Source organism: Rhinolophus hipposideros (genome assembly GCF_964194185.1).
Source record: "Rhinolophus hipposideros genome assembly, chromosome: 1".
NCBI classification, from domain to species: domain Eukaryota; kingdom Metazoa; phylum Chordata; class Mammalia; order Chiroptera; family Rhinolophidae; genus Rhinolophus; species Rhinolophus hipposideros.
Window position 1 is genome coordinate 40,134,582 of NC_138047.1, and position 15,716 is coordinate 40,150,297.

The 15,716-nt window shown below is 37.6% G+C and overlaps 1 protein-coding gene across 13 annotated transcripts in view; it reads right to left on the reverse strand.

Moving 5' to 3' along the window:
- Window positions 1–15,394, reverse strand: part of CLOCK (clock circadian regulator) — a 125,214-nt gene extending 109,820 nt beyond the window's left edge. For 5 of the 13 annotated variants that reach the window (XM_081054380.1, XM_081054371.1, XM_081054369.1 and 2 more), the window contains exons 1-2: window positions 15,204–15,379; window positions 13,850–13,933 (exon numbers count right to left, since the gene is read on the reverse strand). The gene's annotated coding sequence lies outside the window, so the exon portion shown is untranslated. Of the gene's footprint in view, window positions 1–13,849; window positions 13,934–14,900; window positions 15,134–15,203 lie in introns of those variants that run through there. The other 8 variants (XM_081054374.1, XM_081054381.1, XM_081054379.1 and 5 more) reach the window with 4 other exon arrangements.
- Between the last annotated feature and the right edge of the window lie 322 nt (window positions 15,395–15,716).

A 15,716-nucleotide genomic window follows, 5' to 3' on the forward strand; every position in this document is an offset into this window, starting at 1 on the left:
GGGTCACGTCTCAAAACTCACCCCGCCACAGGCCCCACCTATCTGTGCAGATCCCTGCAGGAATGAATAGAACTGCTGAAACATACAGGCCCTGAATCTGGTGCAGGAAGAGTTTTGGAACTTCAAAAGCTCTCCGCACCCCTACACAAACACTGCGCCCTATGACCCAGGCGAACTGTTAACAGAGGAGAAGCCCGGTTCCCAGGGAATCCCCCCATTGTGTGAGAAGCTGGAATAGTGTAGAGAAAACATAGCACTACTGTGTGAGAGAGAAAAAAAGTCTGTAGTCGGAGAGAAAATAAAACATTCTACCAACAAGTACTGGAAAACAAAAGAAAGACCTCTTCCTATCAATCTGTTGCAGAAGCCACTCCTGTGGATGTCTAAAAAGAGAAATAATAAATCAGTAATTGCCATGAATAACCAAGGCAACAAGACAGCTCAGAAAGAAAGTGAAAAGTCTCCAGAAAAGGAACTTAAAGATATAAAAATATGTGACTTAAATGACAGAGAATTCAAGATTGCAGTAATGAAAAAACTCAAGGAGATGCAAGAAAACACAGAAACGCAGTTTAATGAACTCAGAAACACAATCAAAAAACAACATGAGCATTTTACTAAAGAGATTGACATTTTAAAAAAGAACCAAATAGAATTTCTGGAGATTAACAACAACTCAATAGAAGTTAAGAATGAAATAACAAGCTTAGGTAGTAGAGTTGACCAGATGGAGGAAAGAATTAGTGACATCGAAGATAGAAACCTGGCAATTACACAGATGGAAGAAGAAAGAGAATTGACTTAAAAGAAATGAAAGAACTATACAAGAACTTTCTGACTCCATCAGAAAGAGCAATATAAGAATAATAGGCATACCAAAAGGAGAAGAAAGAGAGAAGGAAACAGACAATACATTCAAACAAACTGTTGATGAGAACTTCCCAAACTTGTGGACAGAACTAGACCCTCAAATCCAAGAAGCAAATAGAACACCTAGTTACCTCAATCCCAACAGGCCTTCACCAAGGCACATTGTATTGAAGCTGTCTCAAATCAACAACAAAGAAAAAATACTCAAGGCAGCCAGGGAAAAGAAGACGGTAACCTACAAAGGAAAGCACATGACATTATCATCAGATTTTTCAGCAGAAACTCTACAAGGCAGGAGGGAGTGGAATCAAACATTCAAACTATTGAAAAAGAGAAATTATGAGCCAAGAATAATATATCCAGCAAAGACATCCTTTAGATATGAAGGAGGAATAAAAACTTTTCCAGACATACAGAAGCTGAGGGAATTTTCTAATACACGACCTGCACTACAAGAAATACTAAAGGAGGCTATTAGACCACCATCAACAGGGACAATTTGTGGCAACCAAAACATAAAATGGGGGAGAGTAAAGGCCTGAACCAGAATATGGGAATGGAGAAAGTGAGTGTGCTGAAGAAAATGGAATACTCTAAATATCAAACTTTCTTTTACATAAACTTAAGGGTAACCACTCAAAAAAATCCAGAACTGAAATACATACTGTAAGAAAAGAAGAAACAGAGGGAAACATCATAACACCACACAGAAATAGTAGACAACAACAAAAAGGCAAAGAAACAATGGAGACAGAGCCTTACCAGAAAACTAAAGATACAATGACAAGAAATCCTCACATATCAATAATCACCTTAAATGTAAATGGACTAAACTCACCAATAAAAAAGCAGAGTAGCAGATTGGATCAAAAAATTAAACCCAACCATATGCTGTCTCCAAGAGACACATTTCAGCTATGGGAAAAGCATAGACTCAAAGTGAAAGGGTGGAAACTGACACTCCAAGCAAATGGTACCCAGAGAAAATCAGGTGTAGCCATAATGATATCAGATGAAAAAGACTTCAGGGTGAAAAAGATAACAAGAGACAAAGATGGACATTTCATAATGGTAAAGGGGACTATACCACAAGAAGACATTAACAGTCATCAATATTTATGCCCCCAATAAGGGAGCACCGAAATATACCATGCAACCACAAACAGAACTAAAGGGAGAAATTGACCAAAACACAATCATACTAAGGGACTTAAATACATCGACAGCTATGGATAGATCATCCAAACAGAAAATAATAACGAAGTAGCTCTGAATGACACATTAGATGAAATGGACATAAATGACATATATAGAGCACTTCATCCTAAAACATCAGCCTATACATTCTTTTCTAGTGTACATGGAACATTCTCAAAGATAGACCATATGTTGGGACATAAAATCAGCCTCAGCAAATTTAAGAAGATTGAAATCATACCTAGCATATTCTCTAATCACAAGGCTTTGAAATTGGATATCAACTGCAAAAAGAAAGCAGGAAAAAACACAAATATATAGAGATTAAACAACATACTTTTAAAGAACAACTGGGTCAAAGAAGAAATTAGAGGAGAGATCAAAAGACACATAGAAACAAATGACAATGAAAATACATCCTACCAAAATTTTTGGGATGCAGCGAAAGCAGTTATAAGAGGGAAATTTGTATCATTACGGGCCTATCTCGAGAAACAAAAAAAATCCCAAGTAAATAACCTCATGTTACCCCGTAAAGAACTAGAAAAAGAAGAATAAGAGAAACCCAAGGTCAGCAGAAGAAAGGAAATAACAAAAATCAGAGCAGAACTAAATGAAATAGAGAACAAAAAGACAATAGAAAAAATTAATGTGACAAAGAGCTGGTTCTTTGAAAAGATTAACAAAACTGACAAACCCTTGGCTAGACTCACTAAGATAAAAAGAGAGAAGACACTAATTAACAAAATCAGAAATGAAAAAGGGGAAGTTATCACGGACACCACAGAAATACAAGGGATCGTCCAAGAATACTATGAAGGACTATATGCCACCAAATTCAATAACCTAGAAGAAATGGACAAGTTCTTAGAAACATATAGCCTTGCAAGGCTGAACCAAGAAGAACTGGAAAATCTAAACAGACAGATCACCAGTAACGAAATTGAATCAGTCATCCAAAACCTTCCCAAAAGCAAAAGTCCAGGACCAGATGGCTTCACCAGTGAATTCTACCAACCTTCAAACAGGATCTACTACCAATCCTGCTCAAACTCTTCCAAAAAACTGAAGAACAGTCAGTACTCCCTAACTCATTTTATGAGGCCAACATTACCATGATACCAAAACATGCAGGGACAACACAAAAAAAGAAAACTAAAGACCAATATCTCTGATGAAGACAGATTCAAAAATCCTAAACAAAATTCTAGCAAATCGAATACAACAATGCATTAAAAAGATTATTCATCATGACCAAGTGGGGTTCATCCTAGGGGCACAAGGATGGTTCGATATACGCAAATCCATCAATGTGTTACATCACATAAACAAAATAAAGGACAAAAATCATATGATTATATCAATTGATGCAGAAAAAGCATTTGACAAGACAAAACATCCATTTATGACTAAAACACTTAATAAAATAGGTATAGAAGAAAAATACCTTAACATAATAAAGGCCATATATGACAAGCCCTCAGCTAATCTCATAATTAATGGTGAAAAACTGAAGCCCTTTGCTCTGAGTTCAGGAACACGACAAGGTTGTCCCCTATCACCTCTGCTTTTCAACATAGTGTTGGAAGTCCTTGCCAGAGCCATCAGGCAAGAGAAAGAAATAAAAGGCATCCAAATTGGGAATGAAGAAGTTAAATTATCATTCTTTGCAGATGACATGATACTATATATAGAAAACCCTAAAGACTCCACCAAAAAGCTATTAGAAACAATCAACGAATACAGTAAAGTTGCTGGCTACAAAATCAACGTACAAAAGTCCATTGCATTCCTACATACTAACAATAAAATCTCAGAAAAAGAAATACAAAAAACAATTCGTTTTGCAATTGAAGCAAAAAGAATAAAATACCTAGGAATAAACTTAACCAAGGATGTGAAAGACCTATAAGCTGAAAACTATAAGACATTTTTGATAGAAATTGAAGAAGACAAAAAGAAATGGAAAGACATTCCATGCTCATGGATTGGAAGAATCAATATAGTTAAAATGGCCATATTACCCAAAGCAATATACAGATTTAATGCAATCCCCATCAAAATCCCAATGGCATTTTTTAAAGAAATAGAACAAAAAATCATCAGATTTGTTTGGAACCACAAAAGACTCCGAATAGTCAAAGCAATCTTAAGAAAAAAGAACAATACTGGAGGCATCACACTCCCTGACTTTAGCTTGTACTACAGGGCTACAATAATCAAAACAGCATGGTATTGGCAGAAAAATAGACACACAGAGCAATGGAAGAGAAATGAGAACCCAGAAATAAAACCACATAAATATGGACAAATAATTTTTGACAAAGAAGCTAAAAACATACAATGGAGAAAAGACAGCCTCTTCAATAAATGGTGCTGGGAGAATTGGATAGCTACGTGCAAAAGAATGAAACTGGACTGCTATCTGTCACCATGTATCAAAATTAATTCAAAATGGATCAAAGTCTTAAGCATAAGACTGAAACAATAAACTGCATAGAAGAAAACATAGGTACTAAACTTATGGATCTTGAGTTTAAACATTTTATGAATTTGACTCCAAAGGCAAGGAAAGTGAAAGCTAAAATAAATGAATGGGACTATATCAAACTTAAAAGCTTCTGCACAGCTAAAGAAACCATAGACAAAATAAAGAGGCAACAGACTGAATGGGAGAAGATTTTCGCAAACATTGTCTCCGATAAGGGGCTAATATCCAAAATATACAAGGAACTCATGAAACTCAACAACAAAAAAACAAACAACCCAATTGGAAAATGGGCAGAGGACCTGAAGAGACATTTCTCCAAAGAGGACATACAAATGGCAAATAGACATATGAAAAAATGCTCAACATCACTAATCATCAGAGAAATGCAAATAAAAACCACAATGAGATATCACCTCACCCCAGTCAGAATGGCTAAAGTCAACAAGACAAATAGTAACAAGTGTTGCAGAGGCTGTGGAGAAAAAGGAACCCTCATACACTGTTGGTGGGAATGCAGACTGGTGCAGCCGCCATGGAAGGCAGTGTGGAGGTTCCTCAAACAATTAAGAATAGAATTACCATATGACCCAGCAATCCCTCTCCTGGGTATCTACCCAAAAAATCTGAAAACATTTATCCATAAAGACACGTGTGCTTCAATGTTCATTGCAGCTTTGTTTACCGTGGCCGAGACATGGAAACAACCAAAATGTCCTTCGATAGATTAATGGATAAAGAAGTTGAGGTATATATACACAATGGAATACTATTCGGCGGTAAGAAAAGATGATACAGGACAATTTGTGACATGGATGGATCTTGAGAGTATAATGCTAAGCGAAATAAGTCAGACAGAAAAAGCAGATAACCATATGATTTCACTGACATGCGGTATATAAACCAAAAACAACAAAAGAACAAGACAAACAAATGAGAAACAAAAACTCATAGACACAGACAACACTTTAGTGGTTACCAGAGGGTAAGGGGGTGGGGGGTGGGAGATTAGGGTAAGAGGGATCAAATATATGGTGATGGAAGGAGAACTGACTCTGGGTGGTGAACACACAATGGGATTTATAGATCATGTAATACAGAACTGTACACCTGAAATCTATGTACTTTTACTAACAATTGTCACCCCAATAAATTTAAAAAAAAGGAAAAAAAAAACTTAGCAAACAAGTGAAGAGATAAAAACCAAACAACCACATGACCAATTACCAATAGGAAAAACAACATACGTAAACCAATGGATGATACAGATTCTGAAATTATTAATAGACAAGCATGTTAATTACTGGAATCATAGAATCAGTTAAAGAGAAACGCAGTCTATTTAAAAAAATCTATAAAATAGGATCAAATGCATGTTCTAGAACTCAATGTTACAATGTAAAATTAAGAACACAATAGATTGGGTGGCTGGATGGCTCAGTTGGTTAGAGCAGGAGCTCTCAACAAGGTTGCCCGTTCAATTCCCACATGGAATGGTGGGCTGTGCCTCCTGCAACTAAAGACTTAAAATGGCAATGGGACTTGGAGCTGAGCTGCGCCCTCCACAACTAGATTGAAGGACAACTACTTGGAGCTGATGGACTCTGGAGAAACACACTGTCCCCAAAACTCCCCCAAAAATTTTTTTAAAAAAAGAACACAATAGATTTGCTTGGACAAAAAGAGAAGGCAGTTTTGGTATACTGGAAAATAGGGCATTAGAAGATACCCAAAGTATAGAGAGAGAAAAAAAATTTAAGAGACACATGGAACATAATCATTGGGTATAATATTTCAATTCAAATCCATAAAGGAGAGATAATTGAAGAGATAATGACATAGAATTTCCCAAAATAAAAAGCCATCAAGCTATAGATTCATAAAGCTCTACAAACATAAAGCAAGAAAGAAATCTATAAAGAAAACTATAGTTCAACACATCATAGTCAAACTTTCAAAAAGAAACAAACAAGCAAAAACTAAAAAACCTTAAGATAAAAGAGAAAGTCCTAAAAGTTGCCCAAAGAAAAACAGGACATCATTCTCAGCAAGACTATGATACATTATCTTCAATAAGACTGGTAGCTGACTTCACTAGAAAGCCAGAAGACAATAAAACATTTTCAAAACATAGAAAGATAATAACCACCAACTTAGAATTCTATACCCAGTAAAAGTATTATTCTAAAAAAGGTGATTTTTTTTGCTTGTCTGAAAACATTAAGACGTTTTCAGACAAGCAAAAAACTGGAAAAATTCACTGTCAGTAGGCCAGTATTAAAATACACATTAAAGGAAGCTACTCAGAAAAAAGGAAAATTATCCCAGACAGAAACAAAGAAATGCAAGAAAGAAGAGCACTGGAAAGGGCAAATATGAACAAAAATTCACTGTCCAAAACCATACTCATAATGTATTCTAGAGTTTAAAATATGTATAAATAAGATGCAGAATGATAATACAGAAAGACTGGAGTAGAAGTTAAAGTATAAGAAACTGGCATTATTAGCGAAATGGTAAAATGTAGTAATCTGTATTATACTACTTAGTAAATCAAGTATGCTTGTTGTAATGTCTGAAATAACCACTAAACATATACTGAAATAATATATAACTAACAAGTTAATAGTGAGGAAAAACAGAATAGTTTAACACAAAACAAAGGGATAAAAAAGAATGCAAAACAGATGACTCAAAGAGAAGTCAAAGTAGATGATAGTTACAAATTCAACTATTATCAGCAAAAATGTAAATGAACTAAATATAAATACTTGAAGTAAAAGACCAAAACTCGATTAAAATAATGAAAATCTGTATTTATTCACAAGCAAAGATGAAAAAACATGATAAAAAGTTTACAAAACTATACATATTCCACTTTCTATAAAACTGTAACATGTACACACACACACACACACACACACACACACACACACACACGCCTTAGAAAATGCTGAAAAATAGGTCAACAGGCTTATCCCTAAGATTTTATGTGATTTTCTTTATAGTTTTTGGTACTTTAACTCTTTTTCAATGAGCAAGACTCATTTTTATGAAAGCCACAAAACTACTGTCCAAAGAAAAAAATCAGTTACAAACTTTAATAATAATCAGCTCCAACAAAGTAACAGACTTACAGAAAAATAGAAGAATGTAAACTTATTAGACTTCTTTTTAAGTCTAAAAAGAAGATAATGTAAACTTATTTCACACAATTAACTCTACTGGTGAAACCAGTAGACACATAATTACAAATAAATTATATTACCACCATTTCTGATGGAGACAAAAAAAAAATCACGCAATAGTTGGAAATAGTTTTTTCTATTAACCATTGTTTCATTTGTCTTGTTGCTTCTAGTAAAAATTTGTGAAATTTATATTGAATAATACAAATTAAAGTTGTAAAATAAAGTTTAAGTCCTATTTTAATTTGTGGGGTTTTTCATTTTAATTTATGGGATATTTCCTAAATAACTTCTTCTAATATTATTTCAACTAAAATTTAAGTTTTAACATAGAAGAAAACTAGTCATCAGTTTTGTGAATCAAAACTTTACTTGGCAAAGGGATTTCAAAACAACATACAGTATCATGCATCCTGGAAACGTGTTCTAGTAACTTTTTAAAGTCACATAAAAAGGTCAAATACTCCCAAACTCTCTATATAAATACAAATCTCTAAGCAACTTATTTAAATACATTTAAATTGGGACACCCCCCTACAACAAAAGGACAAAGGCCATGTTTGATCCACACTATGAAAGTAACAAAACAACATAACTAACATTTATTGAACACTTAACCATGTGACATTCATTATTCTAAGTAATTTGCACGTATTGTCTCATCTAATCCTCATATAATATTATGAACTACAATTATCCTCATTTTATAAGTGAGAAATTGAGATAGTATTTGTCCAAGGTCATACAAGCAGTGCAACAAGGATGTGAATGCCAAGCAGCTAGCTCCAGAGTCCTACACTCTTAATCACTACACCATGCTATAAATGTAAGTAATTTAGATCTTGTTAAGGTAGTTAGCTGTCTCTGTTATTAAGTTTCAGACAATAAATAGTAAGTTTTATTTAGAATAAAACTGGATATTTTAACAGTCTCATCATGTCACTGAGAATAAACAGAAGAAATAAACATCAAAACCTTTTCTCATGACAAAAGGAAAAAGTTAAAGGCAATAACTATCACAAGTAATATCCATAAATACCTGAGAAAATGTGTAACTTCCAAAAATAGGCAACAGAAGACACATTAGAACTACTGCATTAAACTTTAAATCATATCTATTTTTTCTTGAAAATAGTTTAACATTAACAGTTTTTCTCCCCAGTTTGAACTGGAGGAAACAGCTACCTAGGAGTTGAATAAAATGTCACAGAAATCCTACTATATAAAGTGAAGATCAACTCTTTCAGTGATAAAGGATTCTTTGTGGAATTTACATTTTCCTTTTAAGTGTTTTGGAGCAATCAAAAGAACTCTGTTGAACTTAAACTATTATAAAAAATGTTACATCTCAAATTTTGAGTGCAGACTGCTTCATAGACTCCTACCTTACTTAGAAGGCTTGTTCAAGAGCACTGTTATCCAAATGATTCATGAACATGAAATGCAAAGTTAATTTAATATAATTCAAAGTGAAACATACTTTAGAAAAAATATATACCATTATAAAAATCTCGGATTCATTATTATGGGTCAATTTAATTTATTACATACTTATGGCTTAATTTTTTTCAACAAAATGCATAAAATTTCTGTTTAATCTGGATATTAATGCCAATTCAGTATCATTCTACTTGAATGCTAATTCTTCTGAATAGTATCCTATTGAAATTTTTTCAAGTATCAACTCTACATGATTACTAATGCCGTCCTTTCTAAAAGTGACACCATTCTTTATTTTAGTAACTGAAAACTTAAGTGTCCAACAGAAAATAAACAGCAAATACTCCAAAATCATTACATAAACACAGATGAGAATACTGCATAGCTATTAAAAATAATCTTGCTGTACAAAAACACTGACATAAAAATGTTCAAGATTCACTGTTAAACAAATAGAATAGTCTGCACCACAGTGGATGCATTATGAGCCCATTTTATAACATCATGTGTCTCTAAGAGTATGTATACTTATATATCGAATAAACAAAATGCTGGGAAGATACTCTTGAAGGTTAACAATAGCATCTCCTCGTGGTGGAATTTTCAGCGATATTTTAAAATTTTAATTCAAGTTTTTTTCCTGTTTCCCAAGTTTTCCACATTTTCTACATGTATTTTTGTAACAGTAGGGGAGGGAGGAGAGATTAAGAAAGACAGACATCTATTTACATTAAAGCTATATTTTAACACAAGTGATAAACTCTTAGCTAGGCATATGGTTTAACCCTCAAAGGTACAACCCCATTTGTTTTTTGTTTTTTGTGTTTTTTTTTAAAAACACAAAACCTTTCATGATGAATCAACCTACATTTTAATCTTCCACTATTTTGGGTGAGAATTAACAATTTAAGTATCTGATTAAGAAACACTTTGAAAAAGACGGGAATTTTTGTCATACTATTTGACCTTATTAATATAAAAATGAAAATAAAATATTTCTTTAAAAAAAGGTGAATCACATTCCAAACTGTATCCTGTAAGTCAAAAGCAATTCATAAAAATTTATTTTTACAACTGATATCTTTCTGTGGACTTCGAAGACTTAATAAACCAGAATTATATCTTTGTAATATACACACCTACAATAAGTAATAACTCAGTTGACACTAACGAGAAAGAACTGGGGTTAATTTAACATTTGTATAATCGAAAACATGGAGAAAACCAATACCTTATCCACCTAATTTACAGAAGTTACACCTAACAAAGCTATAAAAATGACTACAAATGGCCGTAAAGCAACCTATAAATATAAATGCCATTATAATAATTATAGTCATTTAGTAAGATTTAATTGTTCTGACACTTAAAAGTATCCTATAAATGATTCATACAACTACATCTAGAATTTTAAGACAGACAAAAGGAGAAAATGCAATGCCTACAAGAAACTACACCTAAATTTGTTGTTTTACTTTATACATCTGCAAAGAATTGGAAAGAAATGGACACAAATAATAAAAAGTAGTTTTGCTATAATGTAGAACTTTGATTTTTCACCATGTTTGTTTTCAGTTTAAAATATTTAAAATAAAATATTTTATTTGACACAGCACCATAAGTTAAAATGTGGAGGAGAAGGTACATTAAATATGTGCTTTGAAGACAGGAACTGTGACAGAAAGAAACAACTTGCTTTTAATACTAACACTGCCTGACATATTAGACGGTAGACAATAGTTGAATAACAGAATTTCCTAATTTAATATTTCTAACAATCCTGAAACTTGTTATAATTATCAAATAAAACATCATACAGCCCTTTCCAGTGGGATAGACTAAAAACAAAGAAAACAACTATCAATTATTCTCATACGTGTAAATGCCTGCTATGAGGATGTAACTTATCTCCCTCACTTCTTAAGAGCTAAGATTTCAGCTTTCTGAATTTGTCCTATCTTTTCTGAACTATTTCAAAGGTATATACTCTCCCTCCAAACCCCATGTACGCAAAAATAAAACGGTGGAAATACTCTCCCCCTTACAAACCTTATGTATGTTTTTGTTCTGGAATTTATCATATCTTATGTTATAATCATTATGTAGATGCTCATTTAACCATACCTAGATGTCAAATCCACTGAGGGCAAGGTCATCAATTGTATCCATCTTTCTATGCATCTCACATAGTTTAGATTAAGACTCTGAGACTTCTGTACTCTATTACCTCAAAAGAATTAAGACTTGTGAAATCTTTGCAGCTTGGTTTAAAGGAAAAAAAAAAAAACCCTGAAACTATTAGAAAGGTACTCTCTGCAGGGAGAATGGGAAGGGTGGGGATACCCATACTACTTGTCTGCTGTCAGTTAAGCACAAACTAGACCAAAAGACCTGCTTCTCCCTTTTCCCCTTCAATGGCTGGATTCCTTCCAAGTCAATCAATGTCTTTTAGTTAAGGACAGAGTTTGCCTAGGTTCACTTCAGAGGACCTGGAGAGGCTGATGTAATCTAGAGGGCTGTCCAGTGGTCTGCAACTACAGGAGAATAAAATTGAAGTTTAACCTGTGAGCTACTACTGACCAGGTGAAAACTCTAGAATGTGGACTCTACAATCCTACAAAAGCCCATGGAATCCAAATTCTCTGCTGAATTCAATCTATACCAGATAAAGCTCATACCAGTGAGATCTCACTGCAAACTCTGTAAATGTACCCCAAACTGACTGACTCCTCAAAAGTGAAAGCATGAGCATTGTCCTAAGCTGTGAATTATATGTTAAACTTTCTGACAGATTCCAGGTCACTTCCCTGTCCTGTGGATAGCAACATAGCCTACAGTAGAGGCAAATGGCCAGAGCAGACAATCAATCCATCGAGACAATTCAATTTTCAAGACTGAAAAGTCTGTTTGTAAACGCACAGTAAAAGATATAGAAAGTTATACAACAGTGTTAACAGCAGTTATCTCTGGGGAGGAATGTGAGACAGAAGTAGAAGTATGCAAAGGTTTTCACTTATTATATATACACTGTATTATTTTAATTTTTCAAGAGCGTCAATTTACTTTTACAATTTTAGAAACAAAAATTTTAAGTAAATTTTTGAAATGTTGATACTAAAAAAGATTAAACAGACCCACATGGAATTCAAAGGAAAAATAAATGCCATTTTGCAAAAGTTTGGCTCCTAGAGACCTACAGATCAAACAGAAATAGCACAATTATCCTATCCTACAAAATAAAAAAGGGATACTGTAAAAGAACAAAAACGCCCATAGTAACTGTCACTCAACACTCAACTACTCAACACTATTTTGATTATACAACATTAGCCACCTGAGGGAATTTGAGTACCCTCTCCCCAAATTATACACACTCTAATAACCCCCTTTTCAAATTTAACCTAATTAAAAAGGTTAGGCTAGCAGAGCTAAAAAATCTTAGCATAATGATTACAACAATCCGTAAGTCAAAAAAATTGGGTTTTTTTTGCACCAACAGTTTTGTTTTAATTTTATTTTTATTTTTCATAAGAAACACACTCACACACACAAATATACATTTCACTGTGGTTCATATCTGATTTCCTTATGAGAAAAAAGTTTCCCAATCTGAAAAGCAAACTACCTGGACAATAAATTCCATGATCATTTTAATGTAGTGCTGATATCATCCAACTATTTGTCATGACAACTTTGGGGTTTAAAAAAGTAAGATTTTATACAACTCTAACTCCTAAAAACGAGGAAGAGGGAGGAGGCAAAGACTATAATCTGAAAACAGTATAATCAAGCCATAATGCCCAACGTAAATAATGTCATTATATTCCTTAGCAAAGTAAAATATGACTAAATATCTTTAAAAGTTAAAGTTGTCTGTGTCTTCAGCATCTTAAAAACGGATGTATAAATAACCAAACTTATCCTACACTTTCAATATTGGTTCATTTTTCTAAAAAATATTGAAAATGGCCAAAAGCATCATAAACTAGGAAAGAGACAAACAGACAAAATCCACAGAGCACATAATTTTGCAGGGAGGGATTTTTGTTTCATCCAGTTTATGAATCTATAGTATAGTCACAAATATTGTAAAAATACAGTGTACACATCTCATTTCCAACCCTCCCCTCCTGACGCTAGCTACTACTTCTCCCTCTGCCCCATAATTATTCCACTATCTTTCCAGAGTTCCTTTATACATAGAAAAGTAAACACAAGTTCATATGCCACTCCTCCCCCTTAACACATATAGTAGTATAGCATTCACACTGCCCTACACCTTGTTTTTTTCACTTTATAACATTACTTTGGAGATCTTTCCACGTCAATACACACAAAGCTTCCTCATTCTTTTTTTCATAGCTGATCATGATTAGTTAGTTCTATCACAACTTTCATCTGCCTTCTTCAGGCTAATCTTGAATGACATTCTATCAGGTCCACACTTAACACCTGAATTAGTTTCTTCCCCCACCGACAAGATTTTAAAACAAACTAGACTGGAGGTGTCCCAAAGGATAACTTCCAGAAAAAGCAATCATTATCCAAATTATATCCTTTTTAGAACGTGTGTTTTCGACCAGGTAGAGGGAAACGATCCGCAATGTTCTCCTCTTATCACTTAAAATAAGCTACAAATTAGAATGCAATCTTCAAGTTAAATTACCTTTTTTTGATTTGGGGGATCAGTGTAAGAGTCAAATCAACAATGACTGCCAAAGTTTCTTTATTTCTTGTGCTTTTCCTTTCACTGTAAAAGAAAAACATTGATTTAAAAAAAAAAAAACAAAACAAAACAAAACAGGCTACGGAGCCTTCAAGACGCACAGAGGCATTCTAATAACAAAACCATCACCAGAGTCTCATCCGCCAGGGCAGAGGCCGAGGCGTTCATCCTTCGGGGTTCTGTTCACTATTATCGACAGGACGACGTCTACCCTGACAACAACACACTCAACAATATAAACTCTGCGGTGCTACGTGTTGGAAATTACGCTCCGGGAGCCACAGCGTCTGGACCAGCTACAGAGACTCCGCTTCGCCGGAGGAAAGAGATGGAGGAAAGCCGGCCGCGGAGGGGACGGGGAGCTGGGGAGGCGCGGGTCACCAGGGAAGAAAAACCCGCGTCGCGCGGGGATCCCTCGAACCCGCGCAGCCGCTGGAGCCGGACGCACGGAGCCGCGCGCTCCCCGGAGACCGAGCCCGGGAACCACGACCACTAACGGAACCAGACCCAGAGCGGCGGCGGCCGCCGCTCGGACCGCGGTGCGCGGTGCGCGGGTCCGGCGCCGGGAGGGCGGGGGTTCCCCGGAGGAGCTGGCCGCCCCGGCGCCCCATTGGGCGCCGCTCCAAACGTGCCCAAGTTGTGACAGGAATAAAGTGGGTCACAAGGCCTAGCGGGTCTCCCGCAACAGCCCTTTCGGCACCGGGTCTCCCGTCTTCCCTGCCGCCCTGTCGCGGAATCAGCCCCCGGCTCGGGGCGCGCACCAGCCGGCCAGCCCCGCCATGCACCCCAATCCCGCCCCTGCCCCGCAGGTAACCCCCGCGGCCCCGAAGGGCCCCTCCGTCAAGGCGGGCCTCCGCCCCAACTCCCAGGAAAAGACACTGTGGCCACAGCCAAAACTTGGGCTTCAGCTCCCGCCTTCGTCTCCTTTGGCCGCCGCCCCCCAGCCCCACACACACCGCCCCCCGCTCCCTCCCCTACCCCGCGCCCTCACCGTGTGGCTGGCGGCGGCTCCGGCTTCTTCCCTCCCCCACCCCGGAGTCCGGGCTGCGGTGACTCGGAGCCACTAACCCGGCTGCGTCCAGGAGACACTGCGGCTGCCAGCACGAGCAGCACCTGGGGCAGTGAATGGCGCCCCCAACCCACCCCCAAAATAGTCACCGCTACTGCTGCCCGCTCCTCCTCCCCCTCCCTTCCCTTCCCCTCCTCCACCGGCACCCGGAGCACGCATGCGCCGCCGAGGCAAGCCTACCGGCGGACGTCAGGCCCCGGGCCCACCCGGTGAAGCACCACTCACCGGGAGCGCGCACGCGTCGGCAACCAGATTTCCTTTGCGCTCTGGCTCTCGGGGGTTTCCTTTTTGAAGCCGGTAGCCGCAAGCCTCGTCTGTGATTGCGCTCCTCCCCGGCGCATGCGTCGTCAGTGACCCCCGCGGGCTCCGACCGCCGGCGCTCCGCGTTCGCCCCTCCCCTCACTCTCCCTTTCCCCGGCGCGCGTCCCGGCGCGCATGCGACTTGCCCCGTTAGGCAGCGCGGAGCGGCGGAGGGGATCCCTGGCTGTGGAGGAGGCTCCCTGTCCCTTGGGGGGCATGTTTGCACCGTCCGCGGCTGCTGCGGGGGTCGGAGGAACACCGGGATCTCCCCGGCGCCCCCTTCCCCGCACCAGTTACTGGAAAGCCGGGGAGAGGCGGGGCCTGGTCGGCCGGAGGGTGCGGCCGATCTGGGGAACGTTAGCGTTTGGTGGGGGCGGCTTTGGCTTGCACCCGCGGTGCGGGGAGCGAGGAGGAGGGGGAAGAGCTTCCTGCCGGGTG